Here is a 13,647-nt window from a genome sequence, read left to right as displayed (position 1 = left end):
ACGAAGAACTCCCCCCTTTGTGTCTCTAGCCTCCTCCTCTTCTAAGCTTGCTCTCCAAGAGATGATATGATATAATATTGACTCTCACTTGTAAAAAGCAATCCTTATCCTTATATAGGTAGGTCAAATAACACCCAAAATGAGCTGGGGTCGTGAACACAAAATTCCTTAATGATTGGATAAAGGACAACTTTCAATGAGCTGGAAATTTAACTTTTTCGCACTGGAGGAAGTTCGATCGATCGAACCTTGGACTTAGATCGATCGAACTTGGCTGAGATCTATCGAACTTAAGCTGGATTGATCTTCAATGGTAGCGCTTTTTGGATAAAGACAAATCTGAGATATTTTGAAGATATTTTTGGGAAAAGGACAAAAGTGGTTGGTAGGGTGGTACAACTAAATAAGATCAATCATTTGGATAAGGACAAAGCAGTTCGATCGATCGAAGAATGGTGTTGGATCGATCAAACTTTTGAGATCTCTGAAAATGTCATCATGGCTCTGATCCATCTTAAAGTGCTGAGATCGATCATGTTGGATCGATCGAACTTTGATCTGAGATCGATCGAAGATGTTGATTTCCACATTTTTCTTCTTTTTGCTTCTACTTGGCTCCTTTCTTTGATTCATCCCAGAATTGCTTTAATTAAGCTCTTATTTGGCTGAGTTAACTTATTTTCGGAATAAGTGCCTGAAAATGGAAATAATACGAAATCAATCTAAAACGATAAAGTAAGATAGATAAAGGTACTACAATACCTAAGCTTAAGGGATTTAAATACGCATTTTTCAGCACTCATCACACCCCCCAAACTTAAATATTGCTAGTCCCTAGCAATGAACTAAAAAGTAAAGGAATGAAATGAACAACTATACAAGTATGAATCTAGAAAATAATAAATGGATAACGCCACTTTCATAGGGAACACGATTGCACTTAGCATATGCAACAAGCCTTTTAAACCCCTAGGTTACCCCTAGTGAATGAGTGAAGTCTCGTGAGGGTTTCTAGAAATGGTACCCACAAACATTAAGCTCATTCTTTCAAAAGAGGTACCAATATTACAAACAAGCATTGGGAGAAAACTACCTCAAGTATGCAATGTTTGAAACATTTCTGAGCAACCTCCCAAAATCTCAACATCAAGCAAGCAAGTATGGTCCTCCACACATGAAGAAAATTATCATGCAAATCAAAATAACTCTAGAATCCTTTTGAGTGAAGCGGCATCAAATGTGTTGCTATCTTAGCCAACTAGAGAAATGATCACATCCTTACCCTTAAACTAGCACATAAATCTAGTACCGATCATCAAGATAAAAAGTGGACCTTTTATTAAAGCTTTATTGTTCTAAGTGCGCTTACTCTTGTCACCCGATTTTTTTATTTTTTTTATTTTTATTTTTTTAGGATCAAAGGTGGAAGCATGGTGCAATGTGTTGATCTATTAAGCTTTCTAGTGATTCATGAGGTCGAGCGTAAGGTCAATGACTCCCAAACCAGACGGTTTTAAGGCATTAGGTATTCAAATACCCCTACGGACCTACAAGCTCAAATCAACTAGGCTACAAATTAAGACAACCTCCATCTAATCATTTCCCACTTTTCACCTTTTGGGAGAAGTCCTCACTTTTTTTATTGCTTTCGCAAATTTTTTTTTTTTTTTTTTAATCATTGAACAATCAATTATTAACCTAGAGTTTGGGCCCTCCACCTTTCGGCACGAGAAATTCAGTGTTTGATGAGGCTAGAATCCCGGCTACTTAGTTAAAAAGGGTTGTTATCTACCTTTATCAAGAATGAAAGCTTTCAATGCACTACTAGCTCAATTGGGATATAATCAATTCAATAATCAACAAAGCATGTACCCCACAAATGAATGCTAGTGTGCGCCTGCGCTAGTATAGAATACTAGAGTGAATCTCAAAACAATCACAAAATCAGGATGATGTGGACCACAAGTGCAAACAAGATATCAATCTTTCGAAAAATTTACTCCTAAATGGCATCCATAAGGCATACAAGGAGTTTTGGACTCTCAAGTCAAGCAATTTTTAAATTTTAAGCCATATAGTCCTCAAAAAATCAAAATCATAGCTAGATATGGACCAATCATAGAAATATCCCTCAAATACACAAGTCATGCTCAAAATTTTGAATTTAAAACTAACACTGCAAAGCACCATTCCCCAAAACTTAAATGGCACAATGTCCTCAATGTTCAAAGAGAACAAAGGAAAGAGTATACCAGTGCAACTAAGCAAGAATGATCAGGACAGAAGTATCCAAAGTGGGTGGCATGCCCCCCCCCCCCCCCCCCCAAACTTGGGATTAACTGTGGTCCTGAAAATTGGTACTTGGATAAACTCATCAGATAACAAAATGGGATAATTAGTGCACAGTGGACATGTAAGTGTAAATGGGATAAACTGATAAAGAGATGAGAGAGGTATAAGGGTGGTCCTAAAAATCGAGTAGCACTCTCTCACTGAAGTCACTGTGATGCACCAGATAGAGTTAAAAGGACAGATGTATCAATAAAAGCATATGACATCCATCATAGATAAAAACAACAATAAAGTGCAATACATCCAGTGTCAAAGCCGACAGACCCGACTGCAAAAATAATAGTATCACAAGTGTTGTAGACACACAACATAGATAAAGAGCATAAAAAGATAAAGAGACTGGGACTCTCAAGTAGAGGGGGCAGGACGAGTAGAGCAAACTTCACGGATCTCCCTGGCTAAGTCATCAATAGCAGTCATGTACGGCCCAAGTTTTTCAACCCAGTGCGTCAGTGATGAACTGAAAGATGACCCGATAACGGATCCGAAATGCGGAAGCTAAAGACAAAATAATGGTCTCTAGAGATACAACATAGCTCTAAGACACCATTACGACTCTTAACGAGGTCACGGAACCCAAAGGAATCAAATACGGAAGCAACGTTTCAAAAATGAACAAAAATGAACCTAGGGGAAAAATCGTCATTTCTAGCTTAAAAGTGGTGCAACTGAGAACACCATTGGAAAGACAACAAAAAATTAATGAATTTAGACTCAAGAATCACTTGATTCGGAGTCCGGATAAAGAAGATATGACTGACGGAAGAAGAAGGGGCAAAACGATCAAAAAGGTGACAACCAAGAACATCTAACTGGTTAGGAGACCTTCCTAACCGGTTAGGAGGCCAAAATTCATGACAAAAACACTGCCCATGCACATGTAACCGGTTACCAAACTCCTCGTAACCGTTTACATGTGAAGAGGGCAGTAAGGTGCAACCCAAAAACCAGGCAGCAGGGGTTTTTCTGGAAAAAAAAATGGGATTTTGAGGCCCTAGATGACATTTTCTGGAAAAACAAAAAGAAGAAACCCCCCTTAAAATTGAGTTTTATACATGACTCTTGAGAAAAATTGAAAAATACGCACTGTAAAATGCCCAAAATGCCCCTCCATGAAAACTGGTCCAGAGGGTCCAAAAAGCTGTTAAATGGGAAAACAGAAAGCTGAACTTCATGAACGATTTTCGGTACCAAGACGACATTTTCCGGAAAAACATGAAGAAGAAACCCCACCCCCCCCCCCCCCCTAAAATTACATTTTCTATTCAACCATGTGAAGAATGGAATTTATTTCCTAAAGAAAATTCCCAAAATACCCTTAGGTCAGAATATGCAACAAAAGTGTAAAATGAGTCCGAAGGAGGCTCATTTCACCAAAGAAGAAGCTTTGCCCGAAAACGACCATGCACGCAAACGTAACTTACCTAGTAAGATGTGCTACAATGGTCCATGGCCCAAAAATATGGCCGATACAAAATATGACCCCCAACGGCCAAAATGCCAAAAATGTAATTTGGAATGAAAACTTGGAATTCAAAACTATGAAATGACTTCAAAATAGCGTTTGGCCTTTGGCCACACCTTATACATGTTAAATGAATTCTAGATAACAAATTTCATACACAATACACGCTCCGGTGCAAAATAGCATACTAAAACGCATGAATGTAATATAATCTCATTAAAGGCAAAAATCAACATCCATGACATAAATGTGATTCTAAAAGAAGTTTGGCCCTTGGCTTCATGTCATATACATAAAATGAGAATCAAAAGTGTGCTTAGGCACACATTACAAGTTTCGAATCAAATATACACATTTGATAATTAAGACTACAATTGGCATTCCGAGCCAACCTTCACAAAAATGGAAGTCTTCAAGTCCACAAGTCATCCAAGCATAATGGAAGTCTTTGACGACGGCCGCTCCAATACGCCAAACTAAATGTAGTGAATGTGTGGTTCAAGAAAAGCCTTTTATGTCAAATTTAAATTTATAAAAACCACTACCAACACCACTACTAACGTAGCAAGAGTGAGTAGGGATCGTCCCAAGGGATTATACGTGTTGGAATTTCAACTTCGACTCTAGTGTACCAAATGATTGCAAAAGAGAGTTGGGTTGGTTGATTACTTCTAGAAAAGAATTAATTAAAATGCAATAAAAATAAAACTAAGTAGAGATAGGGATTTAAGAGATGAGAAGGAAAGGTCTTGGGGTGTAGAGATCACCACCAAACAATACTATTCCAAACCATAATCAAGTGACTAATGAGGGAAATGAATGTGTTGCAACAATGTTGTGTGTGTAAAAGACATTCAATTGGTAAGGGTGACTCAATCAACATGTGTGAGGCCACAATACATCTATTGGTAGAGGAATATATTGTCTAAACATCATGTGAAGATAACAAAATAATAATTCAAGTCATTGAACCTTTCATTAAGCTCATAGTCCAAGCAATCCATAAGGATGACTTAGTTAAACATGCATTATCTAAACATCATGTGAGAGGTACAAAATATCTATTGGGAGAGGAATAAATTGTCTAAACACATGTGAAAGATACAACATATCATAACTAGTCATTAATCCTTCATTAAGCTCACAATCCACATACAACACAATATTAAAGGAATATGCCATTTGGACTCACAAGCATGGAACATCAAACATCAAGAGTAGATTGTCCTCCCATCTAACTTTACACTACTACTACACTAAATCTATACTACTAGCATGAAAATAAAGCTATCTAGACTAAGGGAGAGGCACAAACCATTAAGAATAGGCATAAACCATCAAATGAACCAAAATAGCATTCATTAAGCATATCATCTTGATAATCTCTAGATCTATAGCATCAATACACATAGACATGCATCAAAAACACTAAATCTAGAGATAAGCACATGAATATCCTACTCTAGCATACATAAACATATGGATAGAATAGAATAGTCAATTGGAAGCATTAAACCATACAAACCATGAAATAATCAAGATTTATATATACATGAATATCAAGATGTATCATACAACACTAATCCCTCAATAATACACAAGATTAGAGTATAGAAAGCATGCTTGGGGCTAATTCTAACCCCAAGAGGATGTCTAGCCACTCATGGTAGTGATGATCCAACCCTCAGGGGCTAACTCCATGGCTGCTCCTTGTTGGTGAAGATCTTCTCCAATGGTTGCTCTAGCTTCCTCCCTTCCTTCCTCTCCAAGAATAGCCTCCAAGATGATTTTCAATGTGTGACAAGAGACTCTAGAGACTCTCTCAAAAAGTGTATCATATTCCTTATATAGGTAGGTCAAATACACCCCATGATGAGCTGTGGTCGTGCAAGGCATATTCTCCAATGATTGGATGAAGGACGGAATAAGTGAGCTAGACTTTAACTTTTTCTCGCTAGAGGAAGTTCGATCGATCGAACCTTAACTTGGATCGATCGAAAATGGGTTCGATCGATCGAACTGCATCTTGGATCGATCGAAGTGGTCTGACTCCTCCAGATAAGGACAAGGCTGAGATATTTCGAAGATATTTATGGGGAAAAGGACAAAAGTGGTTGGTAGGCGTACAGCTGTGGATAAGATCAATCATTTGAATAGGACAAAATAGGGTTCGATCAATCGAAGGTTATGTTTGATCGATCGAACTTGGAATTTCAGCAAAGGCCAAGGTTGGATCTATCGAGAAGTACTGTGATCGATCATAGATGTTCGATCTATCGAACTCTAAGTTGGATCGATCGAACTTTTCAGCTGCACAACTTGATTCCTTTTTGCTCCTTTCTTTCTCCACTTTGCTCCCTCCTTTGGTTTATCTCAGGATTGCTTCAATTAAGCTCTTATTTGGCTGATTTAGCTCAATTTTGGGATTAGTGCCTGAAAATATAAATAACACGTAATAAGTCTAAAACGGCAAAGTAAGATAGATAAATGTACTAGAATGCTTAAGCTTAACGGGTTTAAATGCGCACTTTTCAGTGCTCATCAGTCTCAACTTTAATTCTTGTACCTGAAATATGCCCCAGTATCGTAGGGGTGCGTAACATAAAGCTACTCATAGGAAATGAGCATGCATCGACCTACATTTTACAAGTTTACATGATTTAATTATTGTGGTTCATTCCACCTAACGTCTATGTCAAAGGTGAGACTCAAGGAGCATCCTAGCTACCTAAGATCATTTTTAGCATCAATCACCTCATTCATGAAATTTTAGCAACATAGGGTCATGCTTACACAAAGCAACAACATAGGAGCATGCTTACACAATGCCACAACATATAGATTCTCAAGGTTATCAACTTGAAGTCTAAAATGCAACATCAACTAAATATATCAATTTAGCATAATTAGAATATCTAATACGACACATCAAGACATAGATTCTCTAAGTTATCAACTAGAAATCTAAAAGTGTGAAATCAACTAAATATGTCAATTTAGTATGGATGTACTTAACAACATCAAAATCGCCAATAGCCAAAATCACAAGTCAACAAGGTAAACATGATTGTCAACTTGGAATTGAATGCGAAAATAAATAGTGGAAGACTTGGACATCACGCTCGGAATTCTGCCGAGACCTCAATGGTTATTCCGGGCACTAACCCGTAGGGAAGACCACCCTAAGTGCGCATTATCTCAATGACTTAGAGGACTCACGTCTCCATACTAGAGCCAAACCCTAGCTATCTCAACTCAACAATGTCTCAAGATTCCGAAATAAGTCAAATAAGTTCACAACTTATACATATTACTACTACATAGTAACACGTTAGCAATTTAACTCCCAATAGTGCATAATAAGCATTTCATATCCATAATGCTATGAAATCACAAGCCAACAATATATTCATATTAGAAACATACTCTCATGACTATAAATTAAACAACAATACTCTTCAATGCATATAACACAATCAAGTGAATATATCACAAGTCAAAATCCATGCTTTTAAAATAGAAACAACTTCTAAAACATGATTAGATCCATGGATAAAAAAGATAGAATTTAATTACATCAAAATAATTAAACTCTCTAGATTTCAAATCATTTCCAAATGACCTCAATTTAATATATGATAAAAGACATATCATGGTCATTACATATATTCACACAAAAGCTTAATTAGGCCCATGAAACCACAAAATATATTTTAATTAGTTCTCTTAATTAAAGTCTCTAGATTTCCAAACTCAACCAAATGCTCTCAAATTAAAGTATGTTAACAAACATGCCAAAAATTAATTTAGAAGCATAATACAACTTAATTTCATGCAAGATACGACTATGAACTTTAATCTTTCACAAAAGATAAATATTAATTAAAAAGAGCAATTCTTATTTAATTAATCCAAATTTAATATATGTTAACCAACATATTAAAACAAGATTTTCTACCATACCACAATTCAAATCAAAGTTATATATCATCATGAATTTTAAATCTTATACAAAGAATTAAAAATTACTAACTTTCTAGATTTGATACAAGGCACATATATAAGTTGTATAATCATGCTAAATACTCAATACAACACACACAAAAGCCTAAAACATTTCCTACCTCCATTTGAGGTGAAATCTCAAATCCCCACCTTCATCTCAAATCCCCACCAAAATAAATCGGCTCCGAATCCGATGAAACTCCTAGGTTTTGTCGGGGACAACACCACGAACATGAATCCCAAGGAAGCCACATCAAAAACACAACTTGACTTCAAACCGGAACTCAAGAAATGGCCAAAACGAGATTCCAATCGGTTGGAATCGAAGGCCTCGCCGAGGAGAACAATAAACATAAAGGTATCACCACTTTTTAGTGAGGGGAGGAAGCTCAAAAGAAGAAAGAGAAGGTGGCAGCCATGGCTACCATGAGATCTGGCCAAGAGAGGGGAGAGAGAGAGTGAAATCTGATTTTTCACTTAAAGGCCCCCTATTTATAGAAAAACTCAAAAAGTGCCCCGAATGGGCCCCGCCGGGTTTGGAAAAGTGAAATCTGAGCAGACGCGCTCAAACAGCAAAACTCTATGAATGAAAAAGATTCCAAATGAGAAAATATGAACAACAAAAGAAACAGCGTTGAAAACCGAGTCCCGAACAGAGAGTTATGCCCAAAACAAGTTTGGCGCAAACCGGGGCCAGAAACCTTGAAACTGGAATACATCGTCCAGGAGGAAATTCTAAGAGTCCATGACTCGATGAAATCTGAAAATGAATCCCATACGAGAATCTAGGATCAAAACAAGGCATTGGGCAATAACTTTCATTAATTGCACAATGGCCTCTCCAAAAAGTGAAAACTGCGAAACTGCCCCAGAATGAAAATATCTTCCAAAAGATATTTTCTTAGATACCCCTGAAATAAAATATCTTCAAAAGATATTTATGAAAAACACTTCAGGAAAAGAAAAAGTTTCTAAAGAACTTTACACTTATGCCCCTATGGGCACCAGGAGCAACCAGAGTACTTTCTCACGAAAGTAAAGATACGTATCTCATAGAAATCACTGACAATGAAGATACGTGAAGTTAGAAACCAACTCCAAACATAAGAAGTGTGGTTACGCAAACAGAGTGACAAACGGGAAAGGACGAAATAGGGAAAAAGACAAAATAGGGAAAAGACAAAAAGTGAATAGTGTCAAAAAATGAAAAATGCGGAATTGACTCGGTCCTCAAAGGAAGTTGTCAATCCACAGAAAAGATTCTTGGGAATCACTCCAGAGCACTCGAGACAACACTAATCGACAAGAAACTAAACTTAGAAGGGAAAAGACAACAGAAAAAATTTATCCGAAAAAATTCGGGTTATTACAAGTCAAGATCTCCGTACGGAGGTGAGCAATGTCAGCTCTAATGGCAGCCAGCATATTCAGACGAAGGGTAGCAATGTCAGCTCTAAGGGCAACCAGCATATCCTCCAAACTCTGAAGTTACTCCTCTAAGCGACATATCTGATCATGAGCCTTAGGTGTGGCTAAAGTAGAAGAACTGTCATTCTTAGTCATGGTCTGCAAAAAAGAAATCTTGCAATGGGAGTTAGCGCTAGAATAAAAAATTGAAAGCACAATAGAAACGTGTATGTCAAATAAGATGGACAAAACATATATGACATGAATCTATGCAAGTGATAGGATATGAAGCATACTAAGCAATGCAAGTATGAAATGCATCCAATGTGGAATATCACAGGCATTGGGCATAAATATGATAGCATGAAGTGAATATAAGACGAATGAAGTGTATATGTGAGATCGATCACAAAGGTTGGATCGATCGAAAGTAAATGAGATCGATCTCACAACTTTGATCGATCTGAGACATAAGTTTGATCGATCGAACTGTGTTCTGTGAAAAATGAGAAGTCACAGATCTGTGACTGTGGAAGCACGGGACCCACATGAACATGTTCATGGGCCCATCAACACAACAAATCATCAATTACCATCACCCAAACAAGGCCCATACTCCCAAAATCGAATCTAAATACACAAATATATACAAAATATATACACATATATACATATATAAACTCAATGTTTCGAAGCTCATCAATGGTAGATTTATCATGAAAATGGCATGGATTACACATGTAAAGCATCTATGTATAAAATCTAAGCTTCAAAACCTAAATGAAGCCTTGGATCTTACCTCAACCGAAGAGAGAAGTGGAGATGAAGAGGGAGTGAGATTCGGGGTGAGCTTGATGTCGCCGGAGGTGTCACCGGAGATGAGGAAGATGGAGAGTGCACAGTGGCGATGACGAAAGAGAGAAGGGGGGTTAGAGTTTGAAAGAGTTGGATTGATCTTTGTAATCAATCTCACAACTCTCAGTTTCTATTTTAAAAACAACCCCGACAAAGTTCGATCGATCGAACCTCAACTGAGATCGATCGAACTTTATCTTTTCTCTTTTCTTTTTTTTTCTTTTTTTTTTAATTGAATAAACAATAATAATTAAAAACTAAATAAACTAAGATATTTTTGTATTTTTGAAAACTTTTTGAAAAATAAAATAAAATAAAATAAAAATGAAAATATTTTTGGATTTTTGAAATTTGAAAATTCAAAATAAAGTCAAAATAATGAAATGAAGAACTGAGATCGATCAGAACAAGAGTTCGATTGATCAGACAGAAAGTAGGAATATGCAGGTTTATGGCTCAGAAAATTGGCCAAGTGTTAGAACTTGAGATCGATCGAACTTGAATATTCGATCGATCAAAAAACTTCAGATCGATCTTGAAATATTTTCGATCGATGAGTCAGAGAGCTGAAATATGCAGGTTGATGCAGGCTCAAAATTTTCTAAGTGTTGGATGCAGGTGGAAGTTCGATCGATCGAACTCTCATTTAAGATCGATCGAACTTATGCAAAATGCTTAATCATAACACAAAAATTTATGCAATCCTAATCACAGTTCCTATCAATGCATATGAACCAAAAACAAGTATTTAGACTTCGCAAGAAATGAAATTTAAGATAGAAATGAGGGAGGAATAGGGTTTTGACACCCTACGATATGTTTTTGCTAGTCTTTAACGTCTCTAGCAAGACATTGGGCTCTTTTAGCCCGGATCAAAGATCTTATAATGCATCCCCTCCTTGTTGGGGTGATAGATGCTTTGAACTCCACCCAACAAATGGTTCTTTGAAGAACTTGTTGGATTAAGCTCAAAATAAACTTTTGATCCTTTGTCTATGCAATCACAACCTTTGGGCTTCCATACCCTTTCAAAGCAAGAATTTGAAGCAACACTTTGAGAATGCAAGGTTGAACATGATTCCTTTGAAGTTTTGGTCTTATACAAAAGCTCACTTCCTTGACATTAAAGATCATGACATTTATCTACAACATTAATCTCTCCGTCATATTTGTCAAATGAATTGTGTGTGGGATTGAAAATATTCAACTTCACCTTCATGTGGCCAAATGAGATTTTCATAATCCCCGTCCTACAATTAATGTTGGCATTAGCAGTTGCCAAGAAAGGACGGCCAAGAATAACGTGAATTTGGCTTTTAGGATTGGGGATCGGTTCCGTGTCTATGACAACGAAATCAACCGGGAAGAAGAATTTATCAATTTTAATTAAAGCATCCTCAATGAGAACCCTAGGCTTCTTGATAAATCGGTCGGCAAGTTGCAAAACTACCGACGTCGGTTTTAATTCTCCTAGGCCCAATTTAACATAAACCGAGTATGGAAGAAGGTTAGCACTTGCTCCTAAGTCAAGAAGTGCCCGATTAATGATATGATCACCAATGATGCATGAAGTAGTAGGTGAACCAGGGTCCTTAAACTTTGGCAAAGTGTTATGTTGCAAAATTGAGCTTACTTGCTCAATCAAAACCACTTTTCTTGGTGCTTGGCTCTTGTTCTTCCGCTTTTGGGTGCACAAGTCTTTCAAGAATTTGGCATAAGCCGGAATTTGCTTGATTGTATCCAAAAGTGGAAGATTAACTTTTACTTGCCTAAACATTTCCATAATTTCATTTGCCTTTTGCTTTTCCTTCGAAATGGACCCTTTTAAGGCATCCGGAAATGAAACTTTTTCAAACACTTTTTCAGAATTTTCTTTTGAACTCTCTTCAACACAAGAAGTTTTCAAATCACTTTGTTTCAAATCATTTTTCAGCAAAACTTTTTCAATATCATTTTTCAAACACATTTTTCAAGACTTTCTCATTCACAAGATCATGTATATGTAATGAAGAAGGAATGGGATGTGAAACGGGACGGGTGACAACTTAAGGTTGCACCGGTTCACTCTCTTCATTGGACACTTCTACTTGATTGTCCACAACCCTACCGCTCCACAAGGTGGTTACCGCATTAACATGTTCAATGTTGTGGCCTTCGGATGAGGAATGGGTTTCCACAACTCATTGTTACTTAGGTGGGACTTTAATAGTCATCTTTCCCTTCTCTCTTGCTTTAAGAATGCTTGTTATTTGCCCTACTTGGGTTTTTAGCTTCGTAATAGATTGAGAGTGAGAATGGAGCAATTGTGTGTTAGCCTCTAAAGTGCCCAAAGCATTTAAAACTTTTTCTTCAAATGCGGGACTTCTAATATTTCCTTGGGAATAAGATTGGTTGGGAAAATGAGAATTAGCAAATTGATTCCCTTGTGATTGATAAGGTCTATAACCTTGGGATCCTTGGTTTTGAAGTGGAGGTGGAATGTACTTCCCTTGAAAATTGCCTTGGGAAGCGTTTGAGCCCTTTCCTTGGTTTTTCCAAAAGAAATTCGGATGATTCCTCCAACTTGGATTATAATGAGTACCATAAGGATTGTTCCCTTGGTTCACAAAAGCTGCATTAACTTGTTCATTTTGTACTTGTCCGTGAGGACAATGAGAAGTAGAATGAAGAACCCTAGAACAAGTCATACATGTTTCATTTGATGCACGATGAGAATGGTTAGGGAAGGAAGATACTTGGTTCGCCGAGTTTTGGTTAATCAAAAATTGATCAAACCTTTGAGATAAAGACTTCATTTCGGCGGCTATTTCATTTGAATGGTCGACTTGATTTACGCCAATACTCTTCATACCTTGTGAATTTCTACTATTCTTGGATGATAATGTTCTATGCAAATAATTTTCACTCATGCTCTCATAAAGACGCCACACGTCATCCTCATGCCTATTAATGTATGAGCCATCCATAGAAGCATCAACCATACCCTTATAATTATCCGATAAGCTCTCAAAGAAATATTGAACTAATTGCCATTTGGGCATGTCATGATGTGGACACTTCCTAAGCAACTCATTGAAGTGTTCCCATGCCTCATGAAACGTTTCTTCATCCCCATGTGTAAATTCTCTAATTGAAGTTCTCATAGCATTGGTTTTTGAAACCGGATAGTACTTCTTCAAGAATTCTTGTTGCATTTCTGCCCAAGAAGTGATTAAAAAAGGCCTAAGATTGTTAAACCAATACTTTTCCTTGTCTTTTAAGGTGAATGGAAAAAATTTAAGTCTTAAGACCTCTTCCGGCATGTCCGTATATTTTACGGTGGAACATATTTCAAGAAACTCATCCAAATGCATGTAAGGTTATTCACTTGGAAGTCCATGATAGTTAGGAAGCATTTGAATGGTTTGTAGCTTAATTTCATAATGATGTGCTCTAAATGGAGGCAATTGGATGCCTGTAGGTGCATTATACTCATTAGGCACATAATGGTCTCTTAAAGCAAGAGGTGGATTAGCTACTTGAGGTGCAACATGAACACCTTGGTTTTGAATTCCTTGATTAAT

General features: G+C 37.0%; 1 pseudogene; it reads left to right on the top strand.

Moving 5' to 3' along the window:
* The first annotated feature begins 13,123 nt into the window (after nt 1–13,123).
* LOC132305806 (small nucleolar RNA R71) lies at nt 13,124–13,222 on the top strand (annotated as a pseudogene).
* The last annotated feature ends 425 nt before the right edge of the window (nt 13,223–13,647 follow it).

This window comes from Cornus florida, unplaced genomic scaffold, assembly GCF_030987335.1.
Source record: "Cornus florida cultivar Cherokee Brave unplaced genomic scaffold, ASM3098733v1 CherokeeBrave_3.0.0_Hap2_Chr04, whole genome shotgun sequence".
NCBI classification, from domain to species: Eukaryota; Viridiplantae; Streptophyta; class Magnoliopsida; order Cornales; family Cornaceae; genus Cornus; species Cornus florida.
The sequence above is the reverse complement of the archived record's forward strand: the minus strand, read 5'-3'. Positions and strand labels throughout refer to the sequence as shown.